Source organism: Arvicanthis niloticus, chromosome 4 (assembly GCF_011762505.2).
Source record: "Arvicanthis niloticus isolate mArvNil1 chromosome 4, mArvNil1.pat.X, whole genome shotgun sequence".
Lineage (NCBI taxonomy): Eukaryota > Metazoa > Chordata > Mammalia > Rodentia > Muridae > Arvicanthis > Arvicanthis niloticus.
In genome coordinates, this window is record NC_047661.1 from 83425844 (window position 1) to 83434706 (window position 8863).

At 45.1% G+C, this 8863-nt stretch overlaps 1 long non-coding RNA gene across 1 annotated transcript; it reads right to left on the reverse strand.

The window, feature by feature from the left end:
* Nucleotides 1–507: 507 nt before the first annotated feature.
* Nucleotides 508–6279, reverse strand: LOC143442086 (uncharacterized). Its single transcript, XR_013110001.1, has 3 exons — nucleotides 6108–6279; nucleotides 5807–5956; nucleotides 508–726 (listed from the first exon to the last, which is right to left on the reverse strand). It is a non-coding gene; the product is annotated as an uncharacterized LOC143442086 (long non-coding RNA).
* Between the last annotated feature and the right edge of the window lie 2584 nt (nucleotides 6280–8863).

Sequence of the window (8863 nt, forward strand, 5' to 3'; positions counted from 1 at the left end):
TACTTCACTTGCTGCTCTTCCTCATTGCTACCGGAATAAGAGCAGTGAGCAGTGGTCGCAGCACAGCCTGGTTATTACACTCTTGAAATGTCCTGTTTCCAAAAAATCTATATCTTTTGGATTCAGTTTCACTCAAATTTTTCATAACATGGGAAGTGTACAGATTATTTGCCAAAATAAAACACGAATGGCCTCTAATTAAGTTCCCGATAAGAGTTTGTATTCCCCTCTGAAACCTCATGAACAAAGTCTTACTGTTTATATTTTTCTCCATTTTGATCCTTCCAACTCCCACTAGAATGGTCCACTAAGCTCTGCTTACAACATTATAGGGCCTCTCCAGCCCATATCTCAAAGTCTTCTCATTCCTGCCATAAACCAATCCCAAAGACCTACAAAGTACAGTCAGGTTTGTCATAGCACCAACCCTACTTCTGGTACCAATTCTCTACATTAGCTACTTTTCTCATTGCTATGACAAAACATCTGACAGCAGTGACTTAGGACAAGAGGGTTTATTTTATTTAATGGTTTGAGGGAATATAGCCCATCACAGAAAATAGGTGTGGTTTCAGGAGTGAGACAACTGGTCACATTGCATCGGTAGCCAAGAAGGAAAGAGATAAATGCTGTTGTAAGTGGCTTCTTTCTTCTTCCTTGTTCACCTCAGTCAAGGGGACGTTGCTGCCAACCTTCAGGGTAGGTCTTCTCTTCAGGTAAATCTTTCTGGAAATGCCCAAAAAGATCTTAAAAGGTATATCTCCTAGGTAATTCTAAATCCAGTCAAGCTAAGACTAATGAACCATTACAGTAATCTATTCCAGAAAAGAAAGTATGAATGGTGGTTGGGAAACAGTTGTAGAGGTGGAGGGAGGCAGGACCTGAGAAAGAGCAGGAGTGAATTTCCTGGTGGAAATGTTCTATAGAGCTTCATGAGACTTTGTTTTGCCCAGGTTATTACAGATGTTAAGACTCAGCAAACTATTCACATGTCTTATTTAGTGTTTTATTGCTGTGAAGAGACACTATGACCAAGCAACTTTTATAAAGAAAAGCATTTAACTGGGCATTTGCTTATGGCTTCAGAGGCTTAATCCATTATCATCAGTGTGGGAGCAGACAGCACTACAGGCAGGCACAGCGCTGGAGAAGAATCTGAGAGCTTTACATCCTCAGACAGCAAAAAGAGAGACAGAGTGGGCCTGGCTTTTGAAACCTCAAAGCCCACCCCTAGGGGCACACCTCCTCTAACAAGGCCACACCTCTTAATCCTTCTTGAACGGTTTACACTCTGGGGACTAAGCACACTATTTTATGAGCTTATAGAGGCCATTCTCATTCAAACCATCAGAACGCATGTTATTGACTCTAAGCTTGCAGACATAAGAATAACAAAGTATAATGATTCACCTGCTGAAGAGAAAAGTGTCCAACCCTACTTCTGGTACCAATTCTCTATATTAGCTACTTTTCTCATTGCTATGACAAAACATCTGACAGCAGTGACTTAGGATAAGAAGGGTTTATTTTGGTTTGCAGTTTGCTTTGAAATTCATCACGAAAATAAGATGGATTCATGGGTAGATAGAGGGATGCCTGATGGATGAGTAAAAATAGAAACACTTTAATAGAATGTTAATGGCAGGGTCTGGTGGCATATATCACACCTCTTCACTATGCAAGTTATTTTTTTCTTTCAAAATGTTCACAATAAAATAAAAAAGAGGTGAATAACAATGATTTACTGGGTACCAAGGTACAGGGAGTTTTATAGTTTTTCCTAATCCCATTATCCTAATGTTGCAGGTCAGAAAGTTGAATCCAGAGTCTAAGTGGCTTGCTCGGAGAATTGGCTATAAGCACTGAGCCAGACGTGCTGGACTCTCCTACATGCAGACACTTAGAACTCCACAGGTTTTCTGCACTCAGGGAAAGGGACACTGGTTTTCAACCCTTTTCTGTAGATGCTCCTCCGAGTCAGGATCTGAAAAGGTGAGTCCCTCTCAACCTGCCTTCTCAGTACTGAGTCTAGATTGGCCTCAAAGGGATGAGGGGTGCATTTCTGATCCTCAGTCACAATCCATCAACAGCTCCATGAGTATTAACTGAACTCCATATATAGGGTCTTTGAAAAAATTTGAGATAGTGTCTACATTCAAGAGGCTACTAGAATAGTTAACATAGCCTGGAGAACTAGACTCTCAACCCTGGTGTGATGGCACATATCTATAATTACAGAATTCGGGAGGGTGAGGCATGAAAATATAGGACAGCTTGGGCTACACAGTGAGTAGCCTGGCTGCTGTGAAGAAGGAGAAGGAGGAGGAAGAGGAAGAGGAGGAGGAGGAGGAGGAGGAGGAGGAGAAGGAGAAGCAGTGGAGGAGGAGGAGGAGGAGGAGAAGGAGAAGCAGTGGAGGAGGAGGAGGAGGAGGAGGAGGAGGAGGAGGAGGAGGAAGAAGAAGAAGAAGAAGAAGAAGAAGAAGAAGAAGAAGAAGAAGAAGAAGAAGAAGAAGAAGAAGAAGAAGAAGAAGAAGCAGCAGCAGCAGCAGCAGAAGCAGCAGCGGAGAAGGAGGAAGAGGAAGAAGAGGAAGAAGAAAAGCAACAACAACAAGAGGAGGAGGGAGAGGAGGAGGGGAGGGGGAAAGGGAGGGGAGAAAGAAGAAAAAGAGAAAGAGAAAGAGGAAGAGGAGGAAGAACAAAAATCTAGACTCTCAACTTGACTTTGGAATGGATTGTGGGACCTTGAACAAGCTACTTCAAGTCTCCTCTCCTATGCAATGAGAACTTATACCACAAGTCTCCCCAACCCTCATGTTTCTGTGACTTTGACACATGGATGCAGACAACTTACGCTAATAGATGCAGATGAGGCAAAATGTCTTGTGCTGGGTGGAAAGTTGACTTCTCTGAAGCAGAGTCTAGGAAGGCCTTCAAAGAATATTATCCATGGAGGGGAACAAACATCATTTTAAGTAGAGAAAGGGCAGCCTCAGAGGAGAGACAAGCAGACTATGTGGTATAACATGGGTACATGTGAACAAATGTTGATTTGCTCCCAGAGAGGGCATTGATAATATATCAAAGAAATTATTTCATCCAAGTCTAGCTTGGTGCCACAGTGAGTTTATGGGAGTTACTTATGGTAACATAGATGACTCAAAGGTGGCATCCCTGAAAATCCCAGCCTGCGTCGGGGAGGACCTACAAAGGCTGCGGATAACCACAGAGCTCCTGATACAGCTTGCCAATGGCTTAGCTGTTCTTAGCAATTGTTTGCTGATCACACAACCTTGGAGAGGGTCCCTGGGGATCTTGTTAAATTCCAGGAGTTTCCTGAGCCTTTTAAATTTCATTTACTTCCTGGCCTTGTATGTTTTACTTCCCAAATCTTAGAAGCCTCTTTTCTTGCTTCAAAGGGGAATGGTTCCATTTTGGAGGAAATAGCTACATAGTAAAATACAAACAGACCGGGTTTGAGAGGCCACACAGGGACCAAGGTGAGATGGAATTTTGACCTTAACATCTGAGAAAGATCCATCCCAGGGGACTGATGCATAGGGGTGTATGAGGAGATTGGTATCTGAAAAAGATTAATCTGGTTATTTATAGCATGGGTAAAGGAAAAACACTGGCAAGAAATCACTCAAGTGCCACTTTATCATCAAGCTGTGCAGCAGGCTCTCTGACCCTCTGGGTCTTTGGTCTTCAGCACACTGGTGCTTCTATCAAGTGCCTCAGGACAAGAGGAGGCCAGGGTCAGCCTACAACTGCAACAGCAAGCACACAGCACACATGGGAGTTCCAAATGAAACTTATTCTAAAAGAAGAACTCAACAGGCCCCAACTGAATGGCATCAATAAATGACAGAAATAAGTAGCCAGGGTAAGAGAGATGGCTCCGCTGGTGAAGGACCTTACCACCAAGCCTGACAACCTCAGTGTGGTTCCAAGAACATACATGGTAGAAAGAGAGAACCAATTCCCAGTTGTCCTCAGACCTCCACACACATGCCATGGCAATCACACCCCTCCCCACGCACACACCAGGAATGCACTCACCCACACAATGAATGAATAAATGCAGAAATAAGTTCCAGACAAACATGTCAAGAGGAGGTTACAGGAGGATGATGCCAAACTACACCGCAAAAGATCGACTGAAATGTTACATTTTTAATTGAGATGGAACTCTGAGTAGAATTGAGATCCTCCAAGAGCTGGGAGAACCATTGTGTCTGGAGCTGGAAAACCACTGGGCGTCTCACTCCCTCCATCTCAGCTTTTACCTAGTAACACCCAGCCCAGCTCAGGCCCAGCGGGGCTCTGTGCCCAACTTGGTTCCTTCCACAAAGGCCTGCTCTTTTCTTCCCCTCTACAGCTTCTCTAAAGTAGCTTTGGGGGCTCTCTCCTAATCCCTCACCCCCTTTCTTCCTCCCCTCACATTTAAGAGCTTTTCACTCTGTAAAATCAGCCCAGGGTAACAGAAACAAAACAAACAAACAAACAAAACCCAACAACCACCTCCTTGAGGAATCACATAAGACTTAGAGCCTTAAGAACATTATCTTGAATCTCTCAGATCCTCAAGGAGCAACTTTCGCCCTGCTCTGGTCTCAGGTGTTTCCTGATCCTCTGTCCTCCACAGGAAAAGTCCCTTAGTAAGGATTTCCTCATAGCTGTGTCCCACCATGTTCGGGAGTAACCTCATGGCATGTGTTTCATCTGTGCTGCATATGAAATCGCCTAGGAGCTACGAGTTCCAGTCAATCATTTACCACCTCTTGTCATTTCTGTCAGGGATGCAAGAAGCTCTCATTCAGTTGCAATCATGTGTCATCCGGGTCTTTCACGGTCACAAGGGTAAGAGACCCCACTTCTAAGCTGGCTCATTTAGTTGACTCACAAGTTGGTGGCTCACTTCTGTCCAAGGACAGGGTTCTACTCCATGCAAACCCCTCTGTGTGGCCGTGTGGCATAGCTTTCACAGCCTAGCCTCAAACATCACATACTGCCACCTCTATGTTACTTATGCATCACAAAGACCCTGCCCCTTCAGTGTGAAGGAGAAGCACGAAAGGCCCCAGGGTCAGCAGAGGACAGCTTGAAGCCTGGCTCCACAGAGTATAGGGAGAATCAGAGTTCAAGAAAAGAAAAAGTAGTCCTCACATACTGTGGACAAATATTACAAAGCAGGAGGACATCACCTTTGTCCCCCTGAAGCTTCTGTGTCAGTGATTTCACAGAGATCACTGCTCTTTGAATAAAACCCAGTCTCCTGAGCTCAGAGAGTAGCTCGGCATCCACCTACTTCTCTCCTCATCTCATCGGTGCCTCTCTCACTAAGCTCCAATCTCACTAGTCTTTTCTCTAACACTCTCACAGATCAAGCCCCTACCTTCCTCAGGGCCTTTGCACTGGCTGTTCCCTGGAATGCCCTTCCCAGTTTTGCATAGCCAGGTACTTCCTGTCATTCAGGTCCCCAAGCATTTGCCGGGTGATACTTTCCTGAGTGTTTGTCCTCTGCCTCCTGTCACTGTGACATGAGCTGCAGGAGAACACAAACTCTGAGTCCTCCACATGGCTTCATCCCTATCTTAGAGCAGTGGGTGTTAGGGAAGTCAGGAGTAAATGCAGCTCATCCTGTCCAAGCAAATTTTACCTGTGCTTCCCTCTAGAATACTGGGACCTCAAGCCCCAGCCACACTACTTAGCCAGCTTGCCTTCCAAGAGTGGGTAAATTACAAACCCAGTTTCCATCCTAACTTTGCCGCCTGCCAGGTGAGCAAACAGCACACCGCTGTCTCACCTGCTCTTCTGGCCCCAACTGGCCCAGGCCTGACTCCAGGACAAGTCTCCACTTTGAGTTCCCTTGGCTTGATTTCCAATGTCCACCCTCCTCCAGGGAAGTACCATTCCAATGCCATTATGCTGAGCATGTGTTTCTGGCTTTCCTGAGCTGAAAGATGGAAAACAGTCACTCATTAACACCCCAAAGGCTTTTCAGAGGAAACAACATGATGCACCAGGACCCCCACGCATATTTATTTTTAAAATATGTTTTTTAATTTGAAAGCACACGGCCGCTGCAGGTCTGTGGGCCACCTCACCTGCTGCGGTGTGTGATTAGCCAGGCCTTTCCTCACTGGGTGGCATGAGCAGCTAATGGACTCAGGCTCCCCATGTATGTTTATCTTCAGTTAATTAAAATTTTGCCAAATCTTCCTCACAGCCCCTGCTCACAGCAAGGCCAAGCCTTGGCTTGTGGCCCTGATCTGGGCTGGCAGGCTAGATGGGGCGGTCACCCTATTAAATATTAATCTAAGAAAGCAATCAGGCCTATGGGCTTCCACCCCTGAAGTTCTCCCGCTGGGAAGTCACAGATCGATGCCAGAGCCCAGCGCCTGTGGCAACTCTTCCTGCCAGGCCTTGGTCAGCATCAGACACAGCTTTTCAGAACTGTTTGATGATAAATCTAGGCAGAATTCTGAGCACTCTCTCTTAAAAACTGGGGTGAATTATACCAAGGTCTGCCTAGGAAAGGGATATTGAGCACAGTGTGAAAGTGCATCTTATAAATGACAAATGGACCAATTTGACAGCGTTTATTTGGAAGTGCTAGGTTAGGTAAAGACTTAGAAGTACCTCACACATCAGTTCTGAAACCGTCTCTGAGGGAAGGGGAAGATGAGGGCAGAGCTGACTCCTCAGAGCCTTCACTACCCCCTTTGGAGATTTATGGATGCTGCCAAAGTTCACCTTGGTCTCTTCAGTTGCTCTTAGTTCTGTCCTGGCTCCCAGATCATTCCAGTGGGTACCTTCTGCTGGCAAATTTGGGAGACCCAGAAACACTCTCTGGGGCCCCAGGTGGTAGTGGCACATGCCTTTAATTCCAGCATTTGGGAGGCAGAAGCAGGCAGATCTCTGAGTTCGAGGCCAGCCTGGTAGACAGCAAGTTTCAAGACAGCCAGGGCTACATATAAAAACCCTGTCTCAAAAACAAAAAAGACAAAACAAAACAGAAAATCAACAAAAATAAACAGTGTAGTATGGTTTTAATTTTATCACTCAGAAGGATCTGCCATGTCCAGTACCTGGGTTAGTGACTACATTTAGAAAGAGGATCTTTGCCAATGTAATTAGGTAAGAAAGGCAGGCCTTGGTCCAAGGACTGGTGTTTTCAGAAGTGTAGATGACAGAGACACAGAGGCATGTGTATTGCCAATGAGAAGAGAGGCAGAGACTCGAATGATGCATCTACAAGTCAAGCATCTCCAAGGAATGTCAATAGCCACCTGCAGCTGGAAAGCAACAAAGACAGATCTTCCCCAGTGCCAAAGAAATCCCAGCCCTGTTGACACCCGGACTCTTTAGACTCACACCTCCAGAACCAGGGAGAATAAACATCTGTTGTTTTAAGACACTAATTTTGTAGCATTTACTGTGACAACCTTAGATATTAACAGGCCTACACCACTCTGGTGCTTCCTTCTTTGCAGACTCTCTGCAGATTGTCAGTCACCCTGAGCCCTTCCCTTTCTGGGATGTTGAGAACAAAGAAATCTGAACTTCAGTTTAAGACAATAAAGCTAAGGACACGAACCCCTGACAGCTCCACTCTTACATCACAGTTCATGTTCTTGCCCAAACAGAAGTCAGTGGGTATAAGAGATTACTCTTGATAGGGGATGTCACTCCACCTCAGGAGTCTTTCAAGTCTCATGACCTGTCACCACAGACAGAGGGGACAAGACAATGGAATGAACTGATATTTGCCTAGGCCAAAATATAGATTTTCATATTTTGTATTAATTCGTTCTTCTTCTAAGAGGTGAGTATTAGGAGGGTGTAACTCAATGGCAGCTTATTAATTGAGTGTGCTTAAGGCATTGGGTTTCATCCCAGCATGGAAAAAAGGAAGAGAGAGAGGAAAAGAGAAGGAAAGAAGGGAGGAAGTAAAGAAGTAAAGAAAACAATTGAGGTTAATCTATTTAATCCTTCTAGAGTTGAAAGCTGAAGAAGAAGCTAAGGAAAGAGACAGATACAGACTCAACAACACCATTAGCCAACTGGATCCCAATGACGTCAACCAACTACTTCATCCAACAGCAGGGGAAGCCACGTTCTGCTCACAGCCCTTAAGAAACAGGACTGAGATCTAGCACCTTTGGGGCTCTAAAGCAAACCTTAATACATTTAAACGAATAGAAATCATATAGCCCGTGCTCCTGGGCTGCAAGGAAACAGAAACTAGACATATAGCAGAAAGACAGCTAGAAAATACCAACACAGCTGTACAATGAACAGCACATTTACCACAACGCATGGGTCAGAGATAAAGTAGCGTGAGAAATGTCCAAGCATCTGAAATGAAACAAAAATGTGCAGGATGCAGCAAAAGCGCTGTGAAGCTGGCGTGGATGGGGGTTGGGGCGTGGTGGGGAGTATGGCCCTGATTGTGTGTTTTGGCAACAAAGGAATAGTAAAATCAGTCATCTGAGCTGAGTTTAAGGTCAACAGGAGAAGCTGGGCATGAGAACATGCCTTTAATCCCAGCACTGAGAGACAGGGGCCTCATCTACATAGTGAGTTCTAGGCTAGTGGGGCTACATAGTGAGACCCTATCTAAAAATAAACAAACAAACAAATAAATAAAAGACAAGAAATATGTGGACTCAGCGGTGTGTGCTTGTGGCCCTGGTTACTTCATGAATAAAAATGAGGGCCTGGCCACTTCTAGGAATGGTTGAGGAGAAGGATTTTATTGTAGACATGAGGGAGAGAATAACCAGAGGCATCTGGAAAAGTCCAGACTGAACATGGCCATCGGAATAGGCTGAGCCATGAGAGAAGGAGGCAAGAGAGG